At 44.5% G+C, this 20,289-nt stretch overlaps 1 long non-coding RNA gene across 6 annotated transcripts in view; it reads right to left on the reverse strand.

The window, feature by feature from the left end:
- The window catches only part of LOC138526123 (uncharacterized), a 519,167-nt gene that overhangs the window by 103,887 nt on the left and 394,991 nt on the right, over nt 1-20,289 (reverse strand). For 5 of the 6 annotated variants that reach the window (XR_011283498.1, XR_011283500.1, XR_011283497.1 and 2 more), the window contains exon 2: nt 3,551-3,608. This is a non-coding gene — a long non-coding RNA (uncharacterized lncRNA). Of the gene's footprint in view, nt 1-3,550; nt 3,609-18,228; nt 18,464-20,289 lie in introns of all 6 variants that reach the window. The other variant, XR_011283499.1, reaches the window with a different exon arrangement.

Below are 20,289 nucleotides of genomic sequence, written 5' to 3' on the forward strand. Positions count from 1 at the left end.
CGAGTTTGGAGGTAGCCATGGTGATATTAGCGCCATGGCAGCCTTCAAACTTGTGTCCGGGTTCTTTGAATGGGGACTTACCGGGTCATTCCACCTTGGAGGACCTGGTAAATCCCCATTCAAAATACCAATCCCCATTCCAATTTGTGCCCCCATAGGGCTCAATGGGAATGGGAGAGAGCTAATAACAACGGGCCCGTTATTAGCGACCTGGTCCCCTGTGGGACCAGCAAAGGATGTCTGGTCTGACGAGATGTTTTGAGCGGGTCCCGCGAGGGAACCTCGTAATGTGGCATTAAGGGGTTCATGGCACCGGCATACTTACCGGCGCCGTTAACCCCTTACCGCTGTACTCGTAATGACCCACTTAGTGTGTTAAATACATTTTTCATTTTTGGGGAGAATGCCTTCGTGAAAAGATGCAAAAGGTTTCCATTTCACAGTATCTTTTGTTATGATTAAGTCTTGAAAGACAGCCTACAAGCCACACTTTATAATTTTGTGGAATTGCATTCTTGTATTTGTAGTCTTCAAGATGGGGTGAAAATAAAACATTTGTACTCCTATTGATTGACATATTTCAATAAGGATTCCTATATTGCTGGAATACTTTATTATGATGTGTGTACTTTTAAGGACAGATTATTGCTGAAAGCCAAACATTGTGGTGAGGGGGGAAGGATCAGAGGGCACATTTGTTGTGATGATTATCAGCTCCATGGTTGTGGGAAGAGGGGTTGCTGGACTGGAGATGTTCTCCCCGGCTCTGTGCTGATTTCCAGGGTACAAGTTGAGATTACAGGTGGGTTGACTGCGTCCGCTCACTTTTTTTCACAGTGCCGACTCCCCCCGACTTGAGGCCAGCCTGCAAACAAGCTTGTTTGCTCAAGTTTTCACCCACCAGGATTCGAACCCACAAAACCACATGAAAGTGTCCCCAAAGCACACATCTTGTATTGGTATTTTGGTTTCCATAGAATATTTCAATATACATGTTTGGGTTAAGCGGTGCACACCTTTTACACTTTGCCAGCAGTGCTCTAGGAAAATTTCCTCTAGCTGTTATTTTCTCTGGATATTGATGATTCATTTTGTAAAAGACAATGTTCATTTCTATTTTGAATTTTCTTCCATTAGGAAAGGCCAGTTGAATTAAATTTGCGTATTTCACGGTATGATACGGTCAGTCCCTGTGCATATGTAAATGAACCCCCACACTTTGTTTCTGGTCTTGACACCTATTGATTACATTTGAAGACTTGCGTAATTGCTTACTCCAACTGCCTTAGTACCTTTCGGGTAAATAGGCTTTGTTACAATTGCACTATCCTGCAGCAAAAGCACTTTGCCCTGTCTAGCCCAGGACCAATCCCTGTCCTTACATCCTTGGAACGTGCTGTCACCTTAGGTATGTTTGGATTACTTAACAGTGATCTTCATTACTCCTTGCCCTACTCTTCCTCGTCACAGTATTTTCTTTTGAGGTCCCCATCTCTACAAATGATTCAGCTCACTCGGTCGGCTACTCCAAAATAAGCCTCACTCCTGATATTGCTACAACTGTAATATTAACAGTTAAAATTCAGAAATTGAACTTCAGTTTATCTGATCCCTACGGATATTAATGACTAATGTTTTTACATCATTTTCTACGAGGGGACCCACACATCTTTTGCCGCTCCGTGTCCCGCAAATCCTAAGGCTGGCCCTGACTGCAGGCTAACCTTGTAGTGAGGGGCTAACTTTTCGAGACTGCGGGTGTCGTCAGGAGAGGGGCAAACTTTGTGGGTTAATCTGCATATTCTAATAAGACTATTCTATTCAGCTTAAATGTTAAAAGCTGTTGACTCTCTGTGTCAGAAACACTTACTTAAGAACTGTTAGAATGAGCTGCCCTCTGTCTCCCATGTCCTGCTCACTCCCCTGACATGCAAGTACCAAGCCATTCATCATGATTTCAATAGCCGAAAAATGTATGCATACGAATTCAGGTGCTAACAATGAAATGTGCTAAATTATTACTAATTACTTGGCCTTTGTTAAAAGTGCACCCCTCCCCCCAAGCACTTTTTGTTAGGTACTGTCCTGCTATGGCATTGTAGTTCAGCCAGGTAAAGTCAATGTAGCCCAACATTTTGGGTGTCAGGGCCAGGAGGAATAAAGCATGGTCTGCTGAATGACCGTTGCGCCACTATTTGCATGTGTTATTGTGTATTGTAATGTACATATGAATGTTGTGGACACACACTGCATTGCAATGGTGGTGCTGGGTGCAGGTGTGTGTGTGCAAGCATATGTGTGTTGACTTTTGTGTCTGAATGGATGATAAATAATGCATGGTTTGTTTATTCTGGGTGGAATGAAGTTTGTGAATTTTATGTTGTGTCACTAGGTGGGTGACAGGCAGGAATGAAGGGGTGTGGGGGCCCCTTTTCAACATGATGGTTCGGGGCCCCCTGATTAGAGCAAAAACAATCTGAGGCACCCATGGGGTGCATGCATTACAATGGTGACAAAGATAAGGTCGATAGCCGCCAATTATCTAAATGCAGCTAGGCAGCTAAATGCCCACTGAAGAGCTCTAAACCCTTCTTTGACAGCATGTGGCTGATGTGGAGGAACCAGTGTTAGAAGGCATAGAGGTGATAACACTTTGGTGCATCCCGTGGGAAGAGAAAACGCAGTTTGTAATGCGAGTGCTCAAAGTGCTCATTTTAAGCCCCGAAACTAAAATAGAGAGAAATGAATATAATGTTGTGTTACGAGACCAGTGAGTGCTAACTAGCAACATGGGGGCAAGTGCTGGTGGCCATCCTTGAGGCTTGAGGCCTCTTTAATTTCAAAAGGTTGAAAGGCCCTGATGCCATCCATGGTGAATGGGTATACATTTTTAGTGTGTGTGTATGTATGTATATATATGTGTGCGTGAGAGGTGCTTTGCAGGTGCGGCACTTGTTTATGGGAATCGAGAAGGCAAATATGAAATATTTCATGGCTAGACTCAGGCTATGATTTTGGGGCTACCAGCCTAGCACTTTCTTTCTGTGACATGACTTTATTCTGGGCATTTTGATAAAGTAAGCATTTTTTACTGTTGTCAATGCAGTGAATTCTTGTCTTTAAAATTAAATTTTAAAGATACGGCACTGGTTTTATGCAAGTTATAACAGAGCATCAGCACGGGACTCTTGTGGTGTCGTAGTTTAGCGTTATCCCTCAGAGCCACCATCCACTCTCCTCCACCCCGCCCCTTTCCTTCAGTTGTCATGTCCCCCCAACATTTTCAGTGAAGTTGCTCCACGGCATCCACAGCACTTAAAGGATCTTTCACAGACTTCGGGTGATTACGCGGTTAAGGCGCATAAGAACGAAAGCTCCAGACAAACATTATTTGAAGATAGAAATTTGCCTACATAGCGCAGCTGATGCTGCAAACACAGACACATTAAACAAGCTTTTCTTAAGTTTGAAGCAAACAAAGTATACTGCAGCAGGCAGAAAAATGACTTACTACTTAGAAGCATTGTAAAAGAAATTCTTAATCACTTACCTGATCCAAGTCAGCCTCAATCTGCCCAGAACTGCACACCAACAATTTGGAAGTTTACCTAGAAGGAAAGAGAAGATAATCAAGACTAAAGAGAGAACCAGATACTGATTTAACCACAGAGGAATATACAAGCACCACTACAAGGACAAAGTGCATTACAGAACTGTACAATCAGAACTAAGCAACAAAAGGCAAAGAGGCTTATTGGCCGCAGCTGCACTGGATTGGCACCAGTGAAATAACTGGGAAGAAGACCAATCAGCCTTAGCATTACATGGTGAGTCCAGCTTGATTGGGTAGTCCTGGGGAACAGTGGGTTTAGAGTAAACAGGACACCAAAACAGTTGCTGTGCCACCAACGACCTCTGTCTTAATGCCAGTAAGACAGAGATTCTTCTCATCGGCTCACCCACTCCCTCCTGCCCTGTACCTCTCTGGCCGGCATCTCTGGGCCCTCCTCCCACTCCAACCTGCAAAGCTAAAAACCTAGGGGTAATCTTCGACTCTGCACTCTCCTTCTCCCCTCACATCTCTGACGTCTCCAAGAAGTCACACTACCAGCTGCACCTCCTTAGAGGTATTCTGCCTTTCCTCTCCTTCCCCCAGAAGCTCACTGTCTCCAGAGCCCTGGGCCTCTCCAAGCTGAACTACTGTAACAGCCTCTATCTAAATCTGCCTGCCTCTACTCTCCGCCCTCTGCAACTTATTCAAAACAGGACTGCAAGACTTGTCCTTGGCCTCAGGCCCAGGTATTGTATCTCTCCAGGACTGAAATCTCTGCACTGGCTCCCAGTGGTTGTGAGGATTAAGTTCAAAACCCTCTGCATTGTAAACAAGGCCTTTTGGGGTCTGGGACCGAAATACCTTCAACTCTCTCTACCTAAATAGCTCCCTTCTCAAGCTCTTCGCTCATCTGCCTCCAACTCCCTTAGGGTCAGTCGCTTCTCCAAGCAACGAGTTGGTGGCAGATCACTCTCTTCAGCAGGGGCCTCTCTCTGGAACAGCCTTCCTGCCTCCCTGAAACTTGAGGAGAACCATCTCCGGTTCCGGAAACACCTCAAAACCCTCCTCTTTGCTTCTGCTTTCTCTCCTCCTCTCCCTTGCTGAATTCCTGACCGAAATTGCACTGGCTACCTGGTCACCCTTTTTTGATCTCTGGCCCAGGCCCCGTCAATTACCCACCTGCACTGCCTCCCTGGCAACCCCTGCACTTGGGGACCGTTTTTCTGTATCCCTTCAGTCCCCCCTACTAGCATTTACATCTGCACTTCCTTGCACTTGCCACTAGCTGGCTGTTTATGTGTCATATGTATTCCACTTCCCATGTACTGCACTTCCCCTCTCCCTACCCCCTGCACACTTTTCCTTTCCCCCTTCCGATGCACTTGTACGATCTGAATGACACCTGGCCTAGTAGGATGATCGTTGTTTGTCCTCCCATTGTCCCACCCCCCCTTGCCTTGTCGCGCCTTGAAACACTTGTGTATAGGCGCATTATAAATGCCATATCATATCTTATCAGTTCAGGGGTAAAGTCACACAGAAGAGCAATACTCACGTGACATCCCCATAAGTCATAAGGTAAGCATTACTAACCCTACCAAGAGTGAACCAAGCATACAAGGAGAACTTCCTCATTGCAGTGACAACCATACGCCCACTGACCACCACCTAATACACGGGATCTGAGAACCCGAGGACAACTTCCTTGGCGGAGTGGAAAAGATAAATCTATTGACCAGCAGAGAAGGGATTGGGACTTTGCAAGGAACGAGAGAGAGTGGCAAAACATACAGCCAGCTAAATGACACAAATAATGACTTTTCAAATAACTTTTCAAACACAAGTACCAGGAGAAGGGAGTCATTCCCCCTGGTCTTGTTGTGAACTGTACAGACCAGAATGTGAAGTTGTGCAAAGTATGTGTGGAACCTGCAAGCCAGGGAAAGGGAGTTATATCCCTTGGTAACCTTTTTGGAAGATAACATCCTTTTGAATACTACCCAGATACCTGGAGAAGGGAGTCATTCTCCTGGAGAATTAACTTTCTATTGATTATATTAGGCCTTAGTTGTAGTGTAAGGGATAGAAGTAGGTTGTGACACAAGATGGTACACTTTGATTTTGACTAACATTCTAACCGATTCTTTAGTATTACTTTGAGGCAGGGAAACCCCTCTTAGATGATAGGGATAGTGAGGTTGTATGTTCATAAATAAAAGTCTATAACCACCACCATGCCACCTTTGTGTCAGCTTCCTTGTTCGACACCCTTACACTATCCATATCCTAAAATTCATTGGCTACAGCAGCCCACATACCAAAAATGCTCTCATCTGTGTATCAGACTGGGCTTTTAGAATCTGCTAGACTAGTTATTTCCTTTTGGGAGGGGTTATAATTCAGTGTCCCATTACAATGTCATGCCCCAAATAACGTAATCTTTCACTGTGTAGCTCTTTCACAGTGTAGCCTCTGTTTGAATGCATTATTCCCCTAATTATCTAGCACAGATACACGAACGTGTGCACCCAATTTCCATGCTGCATATGAAGGAGAAGCTAATAATGGATCAACATATGGCATCAAACAGACTTTGATGGGAAACTAACATCATATAAATCTTTAATTACTGAGGAAACAGGTTGGGGCACTCAGCCTGGTCCACATGTACTGAACTGCTCCATATGAAAATGGAAATAAGTATAGACTATCTTCATGTATGAGTATAGAAAATAAATCAAACTACAGGTCTCCTAAATGAGTAGAGTGAAATATTGTAACTTGCTTTGACACTACTTTAAATGAAGGAATAACAACAAAATCCACTGCCCTTATGTACTGCATAAGACTGTAGGTGCTTCAACCAGGCTTCTTGATAGAAGGGGTGTTGCAGGGACTGGGATTCGGAGCGATAATACCTTGTTTTAGGTGGAATTCTATGGCATGTGCTAATCCCTCCAGAGCTTCTGGTTTTATTGGCTATTGTGTTATTTGTCTATCCAGATGAACATTTCCATTACTGGCACTGCATTACACATGTACCCCAGTTCATTATCATGCATGGGCAACAAGGATTCTGGCAATCTGGTGACCAACCTCCTTCCTCAGGTAACACCAGCTTATCCACCAACACCTAAAGGGTAGCTAAGATAGCCTCAGTGTACTGATTAGGAACAATCAGGAATATTACATCAGGTGTACAATAAACGGTGCAATTCAATTTGCATAACACATCTCTCCCAAGTGCGTTGACTGGATCAGAGGGGCTAAGGAGGAATGTGTGGGTTTGTCAGTAATGGGAACTCAGGTAACTGTAAGGGGCTGAGTAACTTGATGTAATATCACAATGTTAGACATCATCATTTCTGAAGATAAAAGTACATCAGGCAAACATTCTGCTTGAACAGTGAATTTACTAAAACCAGTATCCACCAAGTTTGGAGCTGATTGTCCATCAACTTTGCATTGCAATGCGCCGTTATGGGCTACATTTATCAGGGGGCAGGTAGTGTGGTCATGTCTCAGGCTGGGTCAGAATGGATCTTTTTCGGATAGGGGCGGCAGTGGCTTGTTTGGAATGAACTCTGGTCATTGGGATTTGGGAAGGGATCTGGTAACTTAGTATTGGGGTTCAGGAAGGGGCCCTATTCTGTATTTGAGGAAAATTACTTCTTTGTGATATATAAGAGCATTCATTTTTTTTAATTGCCACGCTTGTTTACAATCAATACATCCCATAGGAGCCATGTACTGTCTCTGTTGGTTCATATTTTGGATTCTATGCCCCTTCCCATAGCTGAGCTCCAAATCCTCCACGCACCGACCCCTGTCCCAGAGGAGGTGCCTGTGACTCCTCCTGCAAAGTTTGTAGTTGCAGAGTCATAAGCAGATTCTCAATGTACTCTTTCTTCTGTTCCTCCCATAACAATGATCCGCTAACGCTACCATTTCTGATAATGTTTATTCTGCCACTCTACACAGATCATCTTCAATTGTGCTTGTATTTTAGGCTGCAGGGTAGAAACAAAGGAATTCATGATTACCTCCTCTGATGTCTCATCAGGCTTGTTAATACCTGAATGTTAAGTAAACACTATTTTAAAGCAGTTTAAATAATCTGCAGGGGTTGCATCCTTCGTTTGCTTACAGTTCCCTATCTTGCCTCAATCGGTTTTTTGCGGACACATTTCAGGGGTGGCAGCAATCAACCTATACCCACCAGTAGATAACACCTGCACAACTAGCAGAATACAACTGCCGTACTACTCATGACATACACAAAGTGGTTGGACTGTGTCCCAGCTGTATATTAAGCATTTATCGAACCACTCTATGAGTCAACTTCATACACGCATACTTTCCATATTCACACACAAACACCAATGTCACCAATGTCACAAGACGACCTAGCACCACATACACAGTGGATAGCATGCGCCCACGCACCAGACATACATTCACTCGTACTTTGTGAGATGCCAATAAACATGAGCAGCACTTAAACTGAAATCATCATCATCATCAGTCATTTGTAAAGTGCCTTTCACCATTGGTATGGTTCCAACGTGCTGTAGGAGGAATTTAGAATCAGTGTGCGCATTTTAGCCAAAGCAAAGTTGGGTCGAAGTGGCCAGATCCCTACTAGCTACCTATATCGAGCAGGCAAGTGGATGGGTGCTTTGGAGTTGACGAGAGAGAGGGCACAAGGGTTGTAGTATCATTTTGTGTCCAGCTAGACCACATTCTTGCTGTGGGGGATAGCTTTGTTATAATGGCAGAGGTGTGCGATACATCATAAGGGATGGAGTGTGGTTCCAGATGTGTGAGGGTGAGGGTTCCATGTGTTAATATCCCTGCAAAAATATCTCAATACAAAATTATCACCATATTTTTGCGGCGATATTGAGCTATGGACCCTGCGGGGGACACCCCCGCAGACCCTGCATTATTTTTAAATGTGCAGGACACCCCCCCGCTACCCCCGCTCCCACAAATCATCCCCCCCCAAAAATATTGCCTATGGCGAGACAAATTACCATTTGTACGGCAATATTTTTGGTAGTGATCATATGTAGAGATACCAGGGTGAGTTGCCTTGCCTTAGTCTATCTTCCATAAGCATGGAGTGTGATGCATACTGTGAAGGAGACAGACCAATAGGTGCCATTTTCAAAAGGTTTCGTGGAAAATACCTAACTTTCCCTATCCTGGGGTGTCCCTACCCAAGACAACTAAACTAGGGTGCTTGTCATCAATGGCGAAGTCCACAATCAAATGTCTGTCCTCCAGCCAAAAATAACCTAGGGTGGCCCTACCCTATTACTACACAACACAATACCAGGAGAATGACTCCCTTCTCCTAGATTGCTATAGTCTCTTGGTATCTCTCATAATAAGTCGTTCTGTTCTTTCAAAGGGCTTTTCCATGCCTGTGTATTGTGGTTCCCTTGACTCTTCGGATTCCTCTATAGACTTCCTCTGATTATTGACTGATTCTCTGAATAAATGAACATATGTTGTGCTTCACATCCCTTCTTCTTTAGGACACACACATCTGTTCTCAGAACAAACCGCTTTCCTGTTATTATTTATCTTCTCACTGAAACGAGTAGGCTGAGGGTTTGTTTGATTCTTGCTCTTCTTGTGATCTTGCCATTCACTGGGACGAGTATGATGAGTTCCTGAGTGATTTTCACTTTTCTTATAATCTTGCCACTAACTGATAGAAGTACCATTACTCCAATCTTTATATTTGGTTTTCCGACACAGAGAAATATGACTGTCCCATTTATCTTTCATGCCCTTTTCCCCAGGGTCTCCCGCTCTCCCCTCTGCCTTTGGTGTAATGTGGCTGCGTCACAGTGTCAGTTTTCTTTCTTGTTCCTGTTCTGCTTCTGTCAGGGTGGCTTCTCTGTTTTCTTCTGTTGTCTCGTTTGACACTCTTCTGATTCTGGATGTGGCATCGGTAAAGCAAGGGGTCTTCACTCTCTCCCCTTCCTGGCCACCAGCTCTCACTCTCTGTTCCCTCCTGGGATACTCTTCAGGTCGACAAACCAATCCCGGTCTGTCGCTGGCATACTTCACTTCAGGCACGTAAAGGTACGAACTCCTATCCAGTCTCGTTTGAACATCTCTCCAGGGACAACCTCTCACCAATCTGTTCTACGGATAGTGCACTTCGGGTGTTGTTTGCCAATGCACAAACCAGCGTTCTCCCCGAGTTCCCAGCTTCCGTCTGCCAGCCAGCTTGAAACTCCCAAGTATCTCTTCCTTGTTCTCTTTTCCCTCCACTCTTATTATGCCACGCTGGGGCTTCCCCATCTTCTTAAGATAATCCTTCCTTTTTGTTGGAACTGTACGCTTCATAACTCCTTTCTGTTTCTTCCTCCCAGTATTTAACAGGTGCTTGTTCTTTATAACTCCCAGAGTTTTTCTTGTCTCATTACCAGGCAACTACCTGTCCTTTGCCAAAGCATAACAATAGCAAATATATGAGGATTCTGGTTTCCTGGGAACTGGTATGGTGTTGGGGGATTTCTGAAGCTCTGATCTTACTGTTGGTATAAAGAAAGATTTGTAGGGAGTTCCTCTGTGGAACATGAGTCCTTATCCCCAAGAGGGGAGTCTCTCCATGTGAGGTCCCACTTTCCTCCACCGCTATGGGGACTATTGTATAGTGAACTAACCTCCCAAGCCTCACAAGAAAAGGCTTCCATCTGGGGAGAAGTGACTGAATCCCACAATTTGTCACAGTACCCATCTGCTGATGCTGGCTTCTTGTTGTCAGTCGTAGCACAGACTTTCTCCTTTCTTCTGCTGGAGGCTATTAGCTTATTCATACCATCATTCAATGAAAGCATGGAAGTTCCTTGCTAACCTGGCCTGTCTGTGGTCAGTAGCTAGCCCAAGAGGGCAGTGTTTGTCATGGTACTGGGGGGAATAACTATTTGTTGAAGGTCCCGGTAATTCCAAGTGGTCCTTTATGCGTCGGATGTCAAGCAGCATTTAATTCCAGATAGTGGGGCTTTGGATGGAGAAGGTGGAGCCTCCTTTTCTGGTTGATTTGAAGGAGGGGATCACCAGGATGAGTGCAGTGCCAGACCACAGATTTCTGTTAGGTTGGTACCGTGTGATTTTCTGTTGAAGGTATTCTGGGCGTGTCAAGTGAAGGGCATGTGAGTGATGCACATGACTTTGAAAGCAGTCCGTTGTCTTACCAGGAGCAAGTGGAGGACTCGGAGGGCAGACGTGATGTGTTCTCTGAGGATGAGGGCAAGGAGGAGCCTAGCAGCAGAGTTTTAGACCCATTGGAGCTTCCTGAGTTGATAGGTGGGGGCACCTGATTAGAAGAAGTTGGCCTAATCTAGGTATGAGAGGACAATGGACACAAATGCAGTGACTCTGTGTGGGTAGGGGAGGAAAGGGAAGATGCATCTGAGAGTGTAGAGGTGTAGGTAGCACGTCTTCAGCACAATGTTAATGTGGTGTAATGGTGTCAGGTCAGTGTCCATGGTACAACCTAAGTTTTTAACTGCAGTGGATGCAGCTGAAAGGGGGGGCGTAGGAAAGAAGGCCAGGGGGTGGGTTGAGGGAAGAGAGCAGTCCTTCTGCAGAGCATGATTTCTGTCTTTCCTGGCTTGAGTCGGAGATGGTTGGTCATCATCCACTGGTCAATGTCAGTGAGACAGGTTGCAAGGTCAGGGTAGGGGGTGGAGTCGGACTTGGGAATCTTAAAATTGATTTGTGGGTCATCTGCATAGTTGTAGCATCTGAGGTTGTGTGAGCAGATAAGGGCGGGAGGGGGCTCATGTAGAGGTTGAAGAGAAGAGTTGGAAGGCAGGTGCATTGTGGAACTCTGTTGTTCTTTACAGAGTGGGAAGACGGGTTTAAGGGAGGGGGGTGGATGGTTTGGTATCTGTTTGCCTAGGTATGAAGAGATCCACCTTAGAGATGTTCCTCTTATGCTGAGGGAGTGGAGTCTGTCATTGAAGATGCTGTGTTTGATAGTGTTGAAGGCCACTGAGAGGTGGAGGAGTATGAGCGTGCAGAACCCTCTGTGTCAGCAGTGCTTTTGAGATCATCCCATATCGGAATTAAAGATGATTCAGTTCCATGAGGGGTCTGAAACTGGACTGGGTGGGATCAAGAAGGCGAATGACTTTTGTGGAGGTGCAGAGTTGGGAGTACACCGTTCAATCAATGAGTTTGGCTAAGAAATGGATATTAGAGATTGGTCTGTAGGTGGCCGAGAAGAGGGGGTCAAGTAAGGGTTTTTTGAGGAAGGGTTTGATGTGTGATGTTTTGAATGCTGGTGGGAAGATCCATAAGGTGAGGGAGTAGTTAAGGATGGATTATGCGAAGCTGTCTGCACGGGTTGAAGTCACGATTTCTTTGAGGTGAGTAGGAGGGCATGAGTCGCTTGGGGATCCGGATGGGTGGCTGTCAGCCAGAAGCTTAAGGAATTTGGGTCTAGAGATGGGGGAGAAAGAGGAGGAGGTAACGGGATGGGGCGAGCATAGAGAGCTCATGTGGGGGGTCAGTGATGGTTGTGGCAGTACTGTTAATTTTGTGTTGATGGAGCAGGTTCTTTCTAGTGCTGTGTTGTAGAAATGGTCAGACAGGACATCATAGAGAGATTGGGAATGTGTGAGGGTGGGGAGGTGCAAGCAGAGGCATGTATTCTGCAATGACTTTGTGGATTTCTTTGCTACTATTAAGAGTTTTGGAGATTCTGTTCCTGTAAAAGGGTTTTTTAGCCTTCTGTATTTCTGATTTGTACACATGGGTCTGATGGGTGTAGGATGTTCTGTTTTGGGCAGATGGGTCCACCTGCCATCTGCATTCCATGGAATGGTTGAGGGTTTTGAGGGATCTGAGATAGGGGGTGAACCACCTGGGTAATTGGCCTTGTCTGTTGGGGTTTGATCTTGAGGAAGTTAGTGACAGGAGAGTTTTGGAGAGCCATGTTTTGAAGTAACTGATAGAAGGTTCTCCTTCTTCGACTGGTATTTGGTTGGGAGGGAGGAGAGCAGGGAGTCGCCACATCTGGGGTAACCTTCACCTTGTTCTAGAGGAGGATGCGGGTGGCTGGTCCGGTGTTAGCCATGCATGGAGGATGGGTGGGAGACAGGAGTGAGAAAGTGACGGCTTCATGTACATCCATATAAGTGGTCTACGGGGAAGTGTGGAGAGAAGGTTGGTGGAACTCAGGATTTTGTCAAGTGTGTCCTGCTATGTGAGTGGCACCTGCTACCTGATGAGCCATGTTGAGGGCTTCCAGGTTGTCCAAAAGTGGTCATGTCTTGGGGTTATCTGGGGCACTGAACCATATGTTGAGGTCTCCTAGAAGGGTGATAGAGGGGTGGGAGATTAGGATTATCACTAGGTAGTTGGATAGGTCATGAACTAAGTGTATGTTGTAGCTGGGGGTCTGTAGATGAGCAGGAAGCTGTGGGTGTATGAGACATTTTACTAGGAGTACTTCACAGGCTGCATTGCATGCCTGTGTCTCAGCTAGATGATGTTTATAGAAATGGCAATTCTGCCTGCTCTGCTAGCTCTGTTGTTTGGGAGAGTATAGGGGGGATCTCCCAATAGAGGCCTCACACATGAGTAAGGGATGTATAGGTGAGATGGTGGGGATGTGAGGGTGCTGGAAGGACTTGCAGTGTGCAGGAAGACAATGTGGTCCCATACACAATTGGTTTTGTGTCGCTGGTTTCATATTTGGAGAACATAGAATATGGGCAAGTCTGCTGCCTTTTTGATGGCGATATGATTGCAGTCTTTCTAGAGATCCCTCTGTTTCTTGTCCCGTTGGATGAATTACCTGAATTGGTGATGAGCAATTATCCTATCAGCCATAGTATTAGTGACTGGCAGTGATTAAACCTGGCAATAATGCTGGAATACATCTGAAACGCCATGTACTCGAAAGGGAACAACATTGAGGGATCGCCTGGGAATAACAAGATGCATTTTCAAGATGTGCATGAATTGACTTCAGTTTTGAATAATCTTTATGTCTTGATGAAGGCCCTCTAAACCTGTGGAAGAGGGTGAATGTATTCTGACTATAAGGGGCCGAAACACATATTGTCGACACTTGAAATTTGGTGTCAATAAAGTGATGTCGCGTATCCTGTAGGGGTATATGGTGTTCGCTCATGTATGCTTTGGGCACGTTAGATTTGAGTGTCTAAGTTTGATGAAAATGTACATGAATCTTTCATGAAATCACAGCTAACAAAGAAACAAGGACACACTATTCCCTCATTCAGTGTATTTGAATACTGCTGCACTTTACATTGTTTTTGCACTTTTATGCATTATGCACTTCATGGTATATTACAATATCGGTCTTGCATTTTTGCACTGAGAGAACATTATCCCGTACTGTTGTTCTAGTGTCTGTTTATGTATATTTTTATAGAATGTGTTGAAAATTGGTATTCAAAATAAAATACTTTGATTATATTTTAATGTGTTTTATATACAATGTTTGATAGATTTGTGGAACCCATTTAATAAAAATATTATGCAATTTAAAAGTGCTTATGGAGTTGGGCACTGTGTGTGTACCATCATACTGGCCTAAGGCGTCCCTTTTGCTGAGGTACTACGAGGGCAGGGCTACACTTCTTGGCTTGATGATGTTGCAGACAGCTTATAGGCTCAACTTTGCTCTCATGGGCAAACAGGTCAAACAGGTGATGGGAGCTTCCCTAGGGAGCTTCCATTTGCATTTGGCCCTTTGCGGGCTGCCGGCAAGGCTGCCCTGAGAGGATCTCTAATGAGAAACAGTTCTGGTCACGTGTACAGACCACTGGCCAATCATGGCTCACTGTGCTGGGTAGGGAGGAAAGGAGGAATGATGGACTAACAAGGAGCTGGAAAGGATTGGGTATTGCGCAGTTGGATTCTCAGGCATGGATGGGAAAGAGATTAAACTCTTACCACGCAGATGGTGTTTCTAAAGCAGAAAAGAGTAAATGTCCAAACAAATAACTTTAAAACTAACTAGGACCCTATAGTAGCCTAGCTTAAAGTTCAGACAAATCAAATTACCCCAATAAATGTGTGTAAACTTACATTTACTTCTTGTGGCCTATACATAAGACTTATGACCCATGTCCCTGAATCTTGCCATTTATTTACAACAGAGACATTTGAACATGCTTCAAGATCTATTCCTTAGAGGCCACAACAACTAAACACCCTTGTGAATGATGCTCAGTTCTTGGATGGGGTCTGATCAATAAATGAGTCACATATAATGTTCCTGTGGCCCAGCACCCAGATGCATGACACACGTGGGGGGGTTGTCTATTTCTTGCTCCTCTCCCACCACAGCACTCCCTATTTGTTGAATTAAGTCCTTTTGCATCCTTTACTGCTCGTTGACAACTGCATTAACCTATAAAAGGGTGTATTGCAGTCCAGAACAAGAGCAACTGGGATGCTCTGTAGAAAGACCACCCATCTGCCATCCTCATGCACTCCAGCTCATGCCCCCCAACTGACAAATTCAAAATATTCAAACACAAAGCACTCATGAACAGTCTCTGGAGTTGCAAATCACACACTTAGAACAGCATTCTTTCAGCATTCACAGGTTACCATGAGGAAAGGACAACATTCAGCCAGGAAATACATTGGGCCTCATTACGACCCTGGCGGTACGGGGTTAACGGCGCTGTAAAAGGTGCTGGCGCCATTTACCCCGTACCGCCTCATTACGAGGTCCCCTCGCGGGACCCAGGAAGTAACGCCTCATCAAACCAGGCGTACTTACCGGGTCCTGCGAGGGGAAGAGGGAGCATACAACGGGCCAACTCGTAATGGCCCGTTGTTTGCTCCCTCTCCCATTCAAATTCAGCCCTATGGGGGCTGAAATGGAAATGGGGAAGGACCGGGTCTGGGTCCTTGGAGGGAGGAATTACCGGGCCTTCCGAACTCGGAATGCCCCGGTAATTCCTCATTCTGTGGACCCGGACGCGATTTCGGCATAGCGGCATGGCTACCGCCGAGGTCGTAATGAGGGCCATTGAGAGATTGTGATATTGGCAGAGTAGGACTGGAACTTCCAATATTATTTTGAGGACCCACTTCCCGTTCAACTCCCAGGACAAGCTCCACTTCCAGAGCTGATTGTGGCCACCAGTATTCTGTTCCGAATGTGTTCCATTTCTTTGGGGTCCAACACCAAATTCTGAGCATGAAAACATATGCAAAATAGTAGCACTGCAACTGGTGGAGAATGAATGGAATTGGCCTTCACGTTCAATTCCCTGCAATAGTTTTGCCTACAAGTGTTTCTGACAACACTGTTCACTTCGCAGCATCTTCTTATGCCTATAATCAGTCAGAAGTATTATGCTACTGTTGCTACAACAAGTGATAACATGCATTGCTACCACACGTTCGTCAGAGCACATTGGAGCAAGTAAAATGACACAGATCGCAGCCTTCTAAACGATTTAGTGGATGGCACTTAACAAATACCCATGTTGCACTTGATGCATCCAACTGTGCAAACCTGTGTAACGCAATGATTAATGCAGAGTCAACATTTATGGCTTGGAAAAGGAAGCACAATTACATGTTTTAGAATGCACAATGAGATGGGCCATGCATGAGATGATTTACCAGACACACATGAACATGTTTGAGGTGTCAAGTCATACATAAACATAGGCTGAGCAACAATGGTATATTGTACTTTATTGACCCGATTGACTCAGGTTTGGAAAGAGTTTCTATGTGGCTACCATTATCTCTCCATTTGTGAAGAAACGGTCAGTGCTGCATTTCTGCGCTTCGGGATCATATCAGGGGACAGTGAGGTCTTATCAGCTGGTACGTTGGTCTGTTTGATTAAAGTATATATTTTTATAGAACCTTGATTGGAATGTTATGCTTTGCTGTTTTGGTTGATACTGAACCACATTAACACCTCTTAAGAGCATAGCCTTCCCTTCGGTCCACGTTACCACAAAAGGCAAAGGAGTTATATCTATTAGCTTGGCCTGTTTTAACTTTATGCTTCGGTTGCCTCTTGGTCTGTAGAGGTGTGAGGGCTGAGTGGGTGCTTTAGCCTCTTCTCATCCTCTCCTGCAGGGCTGAAGTCAATTTGTCACAATGGGTGTACATGTGAATGAGCAAGTGAACACTGCGTGTGAATAAGCAAGTGAATGTGTGTGCGTGTTTGTTTATGCTGTGCTGAACTGATTTTGGCAGGAGAAGGGGTTGGGCAACAACAGCATTTTTACTGGGCCTCTCTCATAGATTCCCAGAAAAAAAGCTGTTGCTTATGGATGGTAGGTGTTATTATGTGGCTAGATTGGCATTTTATTTTAGCCAGTCTAGCCATTTGTAAATGTGGAATTTTTCTTTTTACTGTGCATCTTTAATAAATCAAGCATGATAAGTGTTATTACACAGCTAGCCTGGCATTTTGGTGCAGCCATTCTATCAATTTCTTACTGCTGTATGACATGTTTTACTACGCACCTTTGATAAAACAAGCATAACAAATGCAATTACCTGGCTCGACTGTCATTTTGGTGCAGCCGGTCTAGCTATTTCTTTGGCATGGCAGTTTTTACTGGCCAATTATAATAAAGCAAGCATAATAAGTGTAATTACATCGTTAGACTGGCATTTTCGTACAGCAAGTTTGAATATGTTTTCATATTGTGGCTTGGAATTTGTACTGCCAAAGACAACTGGGGCATTTTTCTTATAGTATAATTACTGTCATTATGCAAAGCGAACACCAATATGTTCTTATAAGGGAATACTGCCATATATTGGTGCAGCCAGCAAGGAAATGTATGGGCACAGCCAGCAAGGGCATATTTTTATACTGGCATATATTGTGGGCAAAGGCATCATGAAATGCAATCGGAAATGCTTCAGTGCACTGTTGATGACTTGCATCTATTGGATTTTTTTATGATTTACCCTACAAACCCCATTGCAAACTGTTAGGCTTTTTGCCCGATTTTTTACTTGAAGTGTGCTGTGGAATGCACCATTTTAACACATAATTCAAAACATGTTATTGGCTGATTGGTTTGGGCTTCCTCTGTATGCTTGGTTGCTCTGGCATATTTCTTGGAAACATTTACGCCACTCCAATTAATCAATTCAGCTGTCACCACTGGCAGAAATACTTGCACAATGACATTGCCCGCTGGAGCAGGTTAAAGACGAGTACACTCTTTCTTGGAGGTATTGATCTCTAAGTTGTCAGAGTAATTAGACCCACATTAACATCTTTGATAATGGTAAAAACAAAAGGCAATTGGGGTCATTACGAGTTTGGAGGCAACCATGGCGCTATTAGCGCCATGGCTGCCACCAAACCCATAACGACTCCGCCCTGGTGAATGGAGCTATTACCGCCCCATTCCAAGGTTGGCGGGGGCGGTAATTCCCCATTCACCAGTGCCCTTCCCCCCTTCCCCATTCCCATTTGAGCCCCCATAGGCCAGCTATTATGCAGTATATCTTCACAGATGATAAGAAGCTCAGAGTAGTTCAGGTAACCCTGTACCTCTTCACAGGCAACATCCCCTTGGAGCTTCTGTCTGGCGGAAATGGCTTTGTTTATTAACGGTATTGGTGCATTTCAGATTAGTGTACTCAGAATTACCAAAATTGCTGCTCACCGATATTGGTATCTGTGTTGGTGAGCTGTAATCCAGAAATAAACCCTGTTGCTCATTCTAAGTAGCCTAAATGGCCATCCTGTTCTTGGCTGTGGTGCATACCCAAGCTGCAATGGCAGTATTGGTACCATCCCAAACATGACCTGATACTTCCCTGTTCATTCTTCCTCTGTGTAACTCCTCATACTGCTTCTGTAAATGTGCGGCCAGTACAATTGGGAATCTGCATAGTTACCTGCAATGCAGACAAAGGGATCATGAAAATCATTTCAGCAAGAGAAGCATTGACGATAATATACCAAACCCTGACCTATCTTCCTTAATGGCACAGAGACTGACCACATATATGAGTATTATTCAGGAACTCAGTAACCCCCAACACGAGTGAAAATAGATACTTTATCATTGTGCAGGTCCTATTTTCTGGCTCCGTAGTGTATTGGCACCAGGCATGTGTCACATGGGAACACAGTCGTAGCATTTCAGTGACGTTCCTGATAGTCAAAATGTTTATTTGAAAACAATACAGGTACATTGAGGCATTCATCTCCTTTCCGAGCACACTGCTCCGATCCTTTATGCTAGACCTGCCCTGCCCTGTACAGCCACCTTATGAAAGCCCAATGGTAAATTTACTACAGCAACACTTTTATTTGCGCTCTGAACGCCTACTATCACAAACACCGTTGTATCCAATCTGTGACAATACTAAATGAGAGTCTTCAATATTTATTTTTCTTCTTGTCTAAAATTCAAGGCAGAATAACAGTAGTGCACTAGATCTGGAACATGGAGGGTTCTGAATACAGCCCAGTAACAGGAGAGCCATTATCTGGAGCAGACACATTTTCGCTCAGCAGCTCTGGGCCACGACTAGTATTCAACAACTGTTGCACTACTACCAGAGCACTGGCATAATTCTAGTCAGAAATCCAGTTTGGAAGGGCTTTACATGGGTATGGATTCATTGACAGGGGAACAATCAGTGGGTTTAGAGAGAAATGTCAATAACATATCAACACTACTATCCCAACTTCCCATGAACCCGCTGGTTCCTTCTTGTCAGTATACATCATATCGTCTCTTGTACCAGGGCTAAGTCTCTGTTTCTGATGTTGTTATCATATGTTTTAGAGGAAACGCCTTCCATGGCTCTCAATAAATAGAGGAAACATGTCTCAATTAATCAAGAAAAGTGGCACAGGGCAGATTAAGGAATAATTACTGGAGGAACATAGACCGTAGGCATAGAACAGACATCCCCTTTTCAGCAGATTGGAGCCTCAGCTCTCTTACATTGGGTCACGTTGCCCCAGGTAGGGTGTTGGCATACCTTCACTTCAGAACCTATTAGCAAAAGCACTTGAAATAGGCCCTTCCAGATACTTAAGGGAGTGACATGGTCCAGTTCATTCCTAGGCAAGGCTGCTTTCACCTGGTGGCGGATGGAACTGAGAGAAAGAATTAATGATCTCACATATTCAAGTAAATTGTCATCAGTGAAATGCAAATTAGTAGCAACAGACTTTACTGTTAGGGATGAAGGGAGCGTCATAGGCTTAACCCAGACAAAACTTGCCCTGTTTTCCAGTATGGGGTGCTTCAGATGTCAGGTAATACAGGAGGAAGGGCATCTGGCCATTTAAACCCCACCTTCTGGCATTGCTTAGCAGGTTTGTTGTTAATAACTCAATTTCGCGTCTTCGCTTCCCCTGCTGACCGGGGGTTTAGGGGACAATGAAGATTGTGCTGTACATTGATAGCTGTCAGAAGTCCAATCATCACATGAATTATAAAGTGTGTGCCCTGATCACTATTGATGCCAACATGTATCCCACATCTTGGTACAATATATTTGAATAGCACCTTAACCACTATGATAGCATCTGCTTTCCTACATGTGTATGCCTCTATCCATCCAGAGAACATATTCAGTATCACAAGAAGATATTCCCAATTACTACAGTATGGGAGCCTGGGGAAATCATTTGGAAGCTCATCTTTTTGACCGTAAGGGGGCAGATGTGCTCCTTTGGTGGCAGGGAATGCCTTTTCACTGTT

This window comes from Ambystoma mexicanum, chromosome 7p, assembly GCF_040938575.1.
Source record: "Ambystoma mexicanum isolate Mex_15411 chromosome 7p, UKY_AmexF1_1, whole genome shotgun sequence".
In the NCBI taxonomy this organism is placed as follows: Eukaryota; Metazoa; Chordata; class Amphibia; order Caudata; family Ambystomatidae; genus Ambystoma; species Ambystoma mexicanum.